At 39.6% G+C, this 10185-nt stretch overlaps 1 long non-coding RNA gene across 2 annotated transcripts; it reads right to left on the bottom strand.

Moving 5' to 3' along the window:
- Positions 1-1219: 1219 nt before the first annotated feature.
- Positions 1220-8277, bottom strand: LOC128753361 (uncharacterized). Of its 2 annotated transcripts, none has more exons than XR_008413846.1 (3): positions 8149-8277; positions 6051-6181; positions 1220-1369 (listed from the first exon to the last, which is right to left on the bottom strand). It is a non-coding gene; the product is annotated as an uncharacterized LOC128753361 (long non-coding RNA). The 2 variants fall into 2 exon arrangements; XR_008413847.1 differs by having other exon boundaries at positions 6051-6218; positions 8149-8260.
- Between the last annotated feature and the right edge of the window lie 1908 nt (positions 8278-10185).

Below are 10185 nucleotides of genomic sequence, written 5' to 3'. Positions count from 1 at the left end.
TGACCACTGAACTCTCTCAAAGTGGTCTAGACATGCTGTTCTAGACATGTCGACTGGCTAGCACTACAAGCAATGATCAAAGTGAAGGGGCAGCATAAATGATCAGAGTAGTGGGTTATGATTATGAAAAGTTGGTGCGATAAAGCGGAAATTCCTTTGTTGACAAGTCTTTATGATGTCATTGTGTCTCACTTGGACCCACTGTCTAATAGCTGCGGCGGAAACTGCACTGCAAGCCAATTGACGTGAGGTTAATCGGCTTGGCGACACTTGACATCTGTGTCACACAAGTGGGCATGTGTGAGCGTCTGTGTTTGTTGGGGGGGGGGGAGTTAAAGGGGGTAAGACTCCTCTCCATACACTTGGATGTGCACTTTACAATGAACGCACACATTCTGTTTACCAACTCTGCAGATTGTTTTTCACAAAATAACTTGATATAAAAAAATGATCAGCTTTCTGATTGACTTCATAGCTATCAACACTTTCTCATCCCTCTTACCACATGTAGACTCAAGCTTAAACAAGACCACTATTCCTACCTGCGTGTGAATTTAAGCCTCAGTAAAAAGACATTTAAAAAATGATAACCAACAGCTGTCTCTTTCTGCATGCCGCACATATTCAAAATTTGCTCCATGTCACATTTAACCGCAGGAAACAGCTCCACCAGAGCAGTTGTAGCGAGTGTATGAGGGGTACGCACGCAAATAATGAAATAAAACTTACAGAAGTACTTGAACGTCTCCTCAATCTGCTCATGTGTAAGTCCAAGAACGACCTCTGGAGGCAGCACAGGTGTCTGCAGCCAGTCTTCATTGTCATACCCAAATACACAATCTGCTCGAAGAGTGTAGTTTGGCTGACCCTCCGACAGGAGGCTCACTATTTCCAGCTCCGGCAGGTCGGAACAAAGATCTGAGGAAGTGGAGGTTTGTGGGAGAAAAGTCAATGCTATATTGATCTGCTGAATATTATTTTTTAAAGAATACAAAGACTTTTAAACATCGATCTACCTGTCAGTGTTGATGCGTCATGGCTTGGTGGCTGCACCACATCGCTGATGAAACCGGATGTGTTCTGCTTAAAGGTTTGGGGGTCCCCATCCAGGACCCCCAGTGCCTCCTCCCACCCCTCATGGAGGGTGACGTCTGAGTGGGAGTCCAGATGGGCCTGATTTGGCCTGGTGGATGGGGAAGGAAAAGCAGCAGGAGCGGATGAGAAAAGAGGGGAGGCAGGTTGGGACAGCGTGTCTGATCTTGAAGAGTTCAGGGTGAAAACAGTGCAGCTTCTCCCACAGAGGTTGATGCCCCCTGCTGGGTCAGAGAAAAAACACACTCTTTCTGAGTCCGTCGCTGGGAGTTTTTCACTGGAAGAAAAAAGAATGACGCAGTTATGAATCATCTAATAAAGAATTAATTTAAAGCAATCTGTATTAACTTATTCAAAAACAGAAGCACAAAAATGTAATAAGTAACCAGCAGCATTACTACCCGACACTCTGCATCAGGGTTTGACTTATCTGATATACACACACAACATCTCAGTTCACTGAGAACAAAACCCTCCATTGTAGTTTAGGAGGTCACAAGTATCAAGCTACTAAAGTCAGCAAAGATCATGTTCCCAGCACGGATGGTGCACGTGGCTGCAAAATAGTAATGCAGGGACTGTATTATGGTAAGATTGAAAATAATATTAGGGCTGCAAAAAAAATCACCTCTGGATTTAAACAAATCCAAGTGGCAACCGGAACTAAGGGTGGAGAGCAAATGGGAGGGATTACAAGCACAATTCCTACTGAGTTATTCTTTTGTAAATAAAGGGTTGAACCTTGCCGTGACAGGCTGAATGCTCAACAAACAGCCTGATGCTTGCACGTCACCGAGCTTCTCATAAAAATGAGGAGCAGCACTAGGAGCATTAGTGCACTTTCATTTTCACATAATTCTACAAAGCAAAATAAATAGTATTTTAAAAGTAGAGGAACATTTTTTTTCTTCATATGTTGCCTTTTTTCATGTAAATATAAAAATGTCTATAAATGAGAGCCAGATGTGAGATCCTAACCGGACCTACTAAATGGAGTCCATAAAAGACACTTACCAAAAGGAACAGGGTGGTGTTTCACAAAAGCATTAGCAACTACCTGCAAACGGGAGTTATACGGATTCAGTTCCTACTTCCTGGTGATCAAACGCCCACTAAAACGCTTTAGTTCCGGAAAAGGTTCAAGGAACTAAAATGGTTTGTACAGCGCAAAGCAGCTGCTACTTTGGACAATTGTGAGGACATAAGACACAAGGTTCACTTCAAGAACAGACCTTTGATTCCGAGGCAGAAACCCTGCGGCATTTCTTCAAAAGTAAATATCTATAAACACTCAGCTGATATAGTTTTGATGTCTGTTTATTTTTATTGCTGTTTTTATTTATTTTACACTTTACTCACACACTGTAGATGTATTTTTTCATGTATATTATTGTATTATATGTTTTCTAAAACCAATAAAAAAATATTTGAAACAAAAAAATAACTATGTATCAGCACCATACTCAAAGCTGTCTTGACAGATGAATCCCAAATGGTCATGTGCAGATATTAATATCAAAAATCTTAAACTACAATACAACAATAGAAAGCAATGATAACTGCAAAATGTATTTAAAAGCTCTTTTTTTTAAATCACACCGCTATAATAGATTAATACTGTATAAACCAAAAAGCATCTTAAACTACTCATTCATCTTAAACTACTCATTCAACACTTACACTTACAGCATGATCATACAGTGCATGTAGAGGCCTTCAACTGACCAAACAGAATAATACTTGACTATTCATATATAACCTCTGCCTAGCAACACCCCTCCAGCTGGCAACTGTTCCCCTTTCTAATCAGCTGAGTGGGTTTGGATTGCGTCCAACACCCCATCAATTCTCCGTCTTGGTCTTCAGCATATCCACCAGCCTTCTGTGTCTTCAGCGTACAGTAAGATGAAGACAAAAGCTATTTGTCAACAGTGTCACTGTCACATTCCATTCAGCATTAATAGAACGAACTGGTGGGTTTGTTGAACAGGCAGCCAAGCGAGACCCTGTCGCCCATTTAGAGGTGACGGCAGACTTTTGGTTATTAGCCGTCTTCTCATGCTTCAGATTGTTTTGCGTTTGCAGAGCGAGTCAACAGACTAATCAGCTGACACAACCGCCAGGCACAAGATAATGGAACGCTGCCGACGACCAGAGCCCTGGAGTCTGTGTGCAGAAACAAACTTCAAATACTTTCAGCCATGTAAGACAGTTTACTGTAAGCAGAATCAATAAGCTTGAAAGAGAAACTAGCGTGATGCCATGTAGCCGTTTGCAGTGAAGCATCTCAAGCCTTTGGACTGGACTGCCCGAACGTGTGTTTGTAAAAATACAGGCACTAAGGGCAAACAATGCCCTCCACTAGGACAAGTACGTGAGAACAGGCACGCAGGTGGGACGACGTACCAGGAGCACTAAAGGTGGTAAAATAGAATTGCAGTTGTAACACTGGTCAGCTGACTGGATTCAATTGCTTATACAGACAATTGCTTTTTTAATGTGGTAGAAGACGTCATCTCTACCATATATGTCATTAATGGAAAACAAACATCAAATACCGCTGAATATACAGGTATATTTATGGGTACTTTTAACGAAACATCAACCAGGGACTGAACCTCGTGGCACATCGGTAGCAACACCTCTTGTTGTCATCAGTTTTAGTGTTTAAGTCAGACGGTTTACAGAGATTGACTTCACCATTCAAATGTGATCCAATCTGATCCACCAACTTCTTCTTTAATGCCTTCACTGGGTGGAAAATGTTTTCCCGCCACATTCATTTTGTCAATATACTGTATAAACGGTGCAAAGGGTGAGGATTAACTGCTTCATGGAGATAAGGGCCAGTGAGCCAATGATAGGAGAAAACGCTTGAATTCAAACCAGCAGGAAGCGTCTGATCTCGTCATTCTGCAGGTGTTGAAACCTGACGGAACCTCATGTACTTTACAACAGTAGGTGCTGGCAATGTACACAATAAAGTCAGTTCTATGGCTCTGACTGTTTTCTTAGTAAATGTACCATGTGCTCTATAAACGTTTAAAGCTGATGGTCTGAAGGTTTTATTCAGTGTCTGTTAAACTTTACTTCTTTGACCGGAGCTGTTAAGTGCACAAATGATAATTTTATATCTAAATTATTAAACATCATCAGGCTCCAGCTTGATTCAGCTACCACTTCTTTGATCGATAAAAAATATATATTTAAATTATTTAAAAAGGCAAGTGTGTACCAGTAAGAGTTTTTTTAAAACAAGTCCATTCAAAGCAGCTAATCACAGGTTTAATCCAGACATGAGGGAGGTTCAAATATGTTAAATCTAATCAGTTGTATTGATAAGAGGACCTCACACTGACAGCACTGTGGGTCATTGATGAGCTGACAAACATGGCTGAAAGTATAAGATCACAAATAATAGTAACACTTTCACTTCAGATGAATAAAGGTTTCTTGGAAAAGGAAAGAGAGGGAATGTGATTACACTGATTTATAATCGAAAAAAATGAATGAGTGTGTCACAAACAAATACATGAATGAAAATTTTGTTGAGATCATTTTCATTAACCTCAATTATTATAGAGAAGAAGAAGTTCTCCATTAAAACTGATCAGAAAACTAGAGCAGAGATATTTAGCCAAAGGACAAAGCTCTCTTTCTTGCATACAAGTCTATTCTCCATCATAACTTTAGACGAAAATTCTTATGGCGGTCACCTTAGGTTGAGGAACAACAAAGGGCACCATTGACTTAGCTCTTAATGCATGTCCACTCAGTCATTCTGAGGCAGTGTCTTCGCACATTAAACATCTCTCAGCTGTCGAGATGAAAGGAAGTAAGCCAATCCCTGGTCAAACTTTTAGGTGTGTATAATGTATTAGGTAGAACTCATGGTCAGGGCGAATGAGAAGTCTGAGTTTGAGGTTGTCCAGGAGTTGAAGCTCTGGATTACATGCATGAATGTGTTGCCCTTGAACAAAAAAGAGTTTAAAGTGGAAAAAAAACATTTAATAGATAATAATGTTGATTTAATGTCTTTATTTCGGCTTGGAGAGCCAGAAATATTAGATCTTTAAATACACAATATGGGGTTTGTACAAAAATTAAACCTGCACAATTACTTCAGAAACAATGGAATTTAAAGCAAAATTAATAGTGGTTAAACTCTCTCTCAATAAATGACAGAATGACTTGACTATACGGATTAAGCTTTTTTTTAAATAAATGAAATTGAACAATGATTTGTTCCAAAGGTTATACAGAGAATTTCACTTCACAAGTGCATAAACAACTAGCCTGGACTGTGAAAGTCCTGTCAAATTAGTCCCTGTGAACACTAGATTGACCTCTGAGCAGCAAAATCAAAAGTTCTCAGTTAGCTTTCAACCTGGTGTGTTTATAGGGAAAGGAAGAAAGAACTGGATTTATGTAGTTGAAGAGGAACATGGAGCAAGTCAGTGAAGTGATAGGTAGACGAGTGGAAGGGCCTGGGAATCAACAGTTGGGGGTACAGGACCTTAATGTGAGCAAGAATGTCCCCCTGACAACTGGGAGTGCTATATCTGGATGGTAACCCAGGAGAAAAGAAAGTTGTCACTGAAAAATGCCACATACTAATTATCTCTCCGGGTTTAAAGCCCCATTGAAAGACTATATTGAAATATCATAAATTATTAAATAGGTTGCAAAATATTCAAAAACAAAATGAGACAGAGGATGAGGCTCAACTAAAACAAGCTCCAATAAGATGGGCAAATGTTTCACTTTCAGACAAACAACTCAAACTAAGCGAAAAGACAACGTTAATCCAATGAAAGGGAAGAGGGTTTTCTACTTTTTAGTAACTGGAAAACCTTGCAACAGCAATTCATATCCCCTGCACTCATCACCTTAAATGCAAAGACAACAGAAGCACACAAAACATGATCTTTCCCTGTTCAACAATGAAACAAACTTACTGTGCACTGCGGTAGCAACATTAGCAAGACGTCGTGCTTCACGAAGACAAGGACGGCTCCGCTTTGATACTGCATGTGTCCATTCAATGAGGCGGCGTCAGCGGTAAATGTCTCACTGGGTGGTGTGTGTCCTGCCAGAGGAGGGAGAGCAGCGGTGAGGAGGTGGAGCTGAGGGATCAATGAGTCGAAGAGGAGGGACACAGGGGAAGAAACGTGAACCACTTTCAATGAGCACGACGTCTCAAGAAAAGGTTTCTGAGCCAGAGCAAGTTGGTGATTAATCACATCTGGATGTCCTCCTTATATAATACGCGATAGAATCAGCCTGACTCCAGCACATGGCTTGGCTATTATCGTTACCACTCAAGTAAAAACAAACTTATCAAAGTCACCATGACTCATTACTGATTTACAGAGCGCTTAATACCATTACACTGCTACTACACTTGGTGTTATTGAGCTTACAGTGCAGCACAGGTTGTAACAAAAATGAGGGCTTTAACATTTAGCCAAGCAAGTTCCCCAGCACCAGCAGTTTTAACTGGCTGACGTCACAACATTCAGTGTTAAACTTGAATGTTGTTCTTGGCTGCTGCTGGAGCATGTGAAGCTACACCACAAGACAGATTTGTGGAGATTCAAGTCGTACATTATGCCACTGATGCATCAGATTTTACGGAAATAATCTTACTTCACAAGGGATTAGGGTTACCATCCCACTTGACATGCAATGTATTGAATTAGCTGAGTGTTCATGCAATGAAATTACAGAAGTGCGAACACAATATATTAAATAGCAAATAAGTAAGAAGTAAACGAAATACCATTGTGTTCTATGAGCCTTAAGCATATTGTCATCATTTCAACTTGAAAAAGTAAATACAGATGTCATGATAAAAGATCAACCAATAACTTAAAGAAAAATGTATATCATACAGTTAACAAATAATAGTATGAAGTAAAGGGCAAGTTTGTCCCATCACTGAACTTAAAACCTAAAACTTGACAACTACTTGGTTGGTAAATATATTATGAGTAGAATGCCTAATAGAAGTTTGTGGCTGTTAATTATTCATAACTTCTCGATACAGTGTGATGGCTTAAGTGAGGCTTAACTCTCCCTCCCTTACATCATAGTCAACATTATAAGTTTGCACTTACATGTATGTAAACCTGATTCCTGACTGTTTATTCTCATTTTTTGTTTTACTTTTTTTGTGTCACAGCCTCCACTGTTCAACTGTGATTTAGATGCCTGACTAGTACACAAAGGTGCTTTTCATGCCCCACCCATCACCTTCAGAGAACCTTTGCCATGTCACTCTGCCTCTGAAAGCTTTTGTGGATTCATGTTCCCCGCATGCAGGATTAATCACTCATCATCCGGGACAATAGACAAAGTGGTTGGAGTCATTTAAAAACAAAAGTATCGACTCAGCTAAATACTGAATTGAGGATTTGAAATGCACGGGAAACAACTTCACATTTCCAAAGTGTGAGGTCCCAACACTCCAATAACTTTGGTGTTGGACTGTTGACTCCTTCTGTCAGGTTATGTTTGCTTCAGGTACAGTGAACAGACACAAAAGCCTTTTGAAACTAAAACCACCTCGATCACTGGCGTTTCTGCAGTGGGGGGCTCTTTATACTGTATCACCGTGTATTGAGCGCTTATCACTCACTTCATGATTGACTTTATTTTTAATTGATCGTCGTACTAAGTCATGTGTATTTTAGATTTTCAACCCACAAATTTCCTCATGACTGGCAATGTTGTGACTCGATGATAGCATTATCTTTAGCATCATTATGATGCACTTAGCAGCAAGTATCAATCACATGATACAATCAAAACAACACATTTCACATGTAAATAAAGTCACCTCTAGCAACTTCTTCACTCCAGGCAGTAAATGACTAATGGCTTCTGATGCTCACGTCGACACTAATGTATAAATCGCACTAACATCACCGGAGAAGAAGATCCGCCCTGCGGCATTATGGAAATTTACTCCAGAAACCACGAAAGAGTCAAACGACAACACGCTTCAAGACACTAAACGACAGCGCATAACATAAAGCACTGATCGAAACTTACATGTTTGTCCACGGTCTTTACGTTGAAGGTCGAGGGCGATGTTTAAGTGTCTGGCGAGAAACTTTCTACTCAGCTGTCAAAACGACTGGTCCGCTCCGTGTTCCATTCGGTCATCCGGGGTGAAAGGCATGATGGGAAATGTAGTTTACAAACCAAAACACGGACCGCACGATGAAAGAGGCGTCAGTGTCCATGAAACGGTGCAACGTGTTCTTTCACATTTTGACATGACAACTCTACAGTCAAATTTTAAAAGGTACAGTATTATTCATTCAATTAATTCCGATTTGTATCCACAGCTGTCTTGTGTTAACAAGCAAAAGAAGGGCTTTTTCAATTGTATGATGAAATGAAAATGGATTATATTACATTATATATTAATAAATTTCTAGAGTTATTTTAGTTTTTTTTTCGTTAGTCTTACATCATCTTACAATATACTCATTTTAACTGAAGTATATTTATCGTGGCATCCTCAGCTTTCCTCCTCCATTTTACCCCAGAGTTTCTTGTGAGAATGGTTCAACACTGCCACTCCTACTTTAAGGTTTTGTGTGTCAGTGAACTTGACCACTGAAACCTTTTGGACTGCAGAAGAGTTTTGGATTCAGTGCCGTTAGAACTCTACCCTCATTTAACACAACAGAACTCATGAGTTGCAGGTCACATGAGAGGTATTTTAAGCAATCACATCAGATATTTATTTCAGCAATTGAAATAACCCTGTGGTCAAACACGCAGAGCAAGCGTGCTGTGCTATTTTAGCTGTGGGAAGACTTGTAAACCGGCTCAAGAATGTTCACAACCCCTCATACACACACATCTGATCTGACCTGGCAAATGCCCTTGTTGAGGAACAACCTTGTTATTTGACGCTTTGTCGACCTCTAGTGGAAGACATTTGAACGCTACCATTAACGATAGCAAAACTAATAGATATTCAAACAGCTTTGTTCACAGTTGTATGGTCAGTTTGAAACGTTTGAACACGAAATAACATGTAGGTTAATCTAAAAAACTCCTGTGTACCTATAGGCTGTAGCTGGGGGGCACATATGCCAACTTTTTATCTGTCAATTTGTTTATTTTGTGGTCCTTTGTTACAATATCAGTACAATATTTTTATAATACATGATCAAAAGGGTTTCATTTAAGTTCTTAAATCCTATTTTATTCTATCCTAATTTGTGTGTGCATCGAGTTTCCCCCAATTGGTTTAGAAAACTGTAATAAACACTATTATTTTTTCTGTTTTCATGAACAGAAATATTTTAAACCTGTATTGTAATGTAACCTGTTACATTGTACCTTAGTGTCTTATTTATTGAATTAATATTGATTCTTAGTGTGTTATATATAAGTGATTTAAATAAACTATGTATAAAAATACCATAATCTAATAAATGAGTCATCTCTTTGTATAATAATAATTATTGCCATGTGTCATGATTCCCAATACTCCTGTATAAGGTATCATTTTGCCTATAATCCAAACCACTCTCTTTTATCCATAACTATTTCAGTGGAATCAAATATGAGGCACATCTCTGTTGTGAATAAAATGCTCAGCTGCGACTCGACTGTCCATTGTTCCCCGATGATCTACTGTACAGCTTGTGTGTCCACCATTTGTAAGTCATGATTAATTATTTACTACAGTCTCCGCAGACCGAGTGAGCCAGTGGTCTGCACTCGGCCACTTCCTCTCCCAAGGACAATGGGTCCACTTCCTGTGAGGGGGGGGAGGCGGAGGTCTGCACAGGCGGAAGAGTTAAACAGAGCAGCATTGTAAAGCAACATCATGTCCCGCAGCTGAGCAACATTTATGATCTGCTTGTTGAGATGGAATATTAACTAGAGACAAGGCAACTGGACATCAACCCTGGTATCTTATCAAGCCACTCACCAGCGCTAAATTCATAAATATACCTCTTGAAGTGTAAACCACTGGTTTATTTAGAAGTAAAGCAAAGCAAAGCACCTAAACCTTCTCTAAAAAAAACCTTATGTTCCACCAGACATACCAGAATATAATCA

This window comes from Synchiropus splendidus, chromosome 2 (genome assembly GCF_027744825.2).
Source record: "Synchiropus splendidus isolate RoL2022-P1 chromosome 2, RoL_Sspl_1.0, whole genome shotgun sequence".
In the NCBI taxonomy this organism is placed as follows: domain Eukaryota; kingdom Metazoa; phylum Chordata; class Actinopteri; order Syngnathiformes; family Callionymidae; genus Synchiropus; species Synchiropus splendidus.
This window is presented reverse-complemented; position numbering and strand designations above follow the sequence as displayed.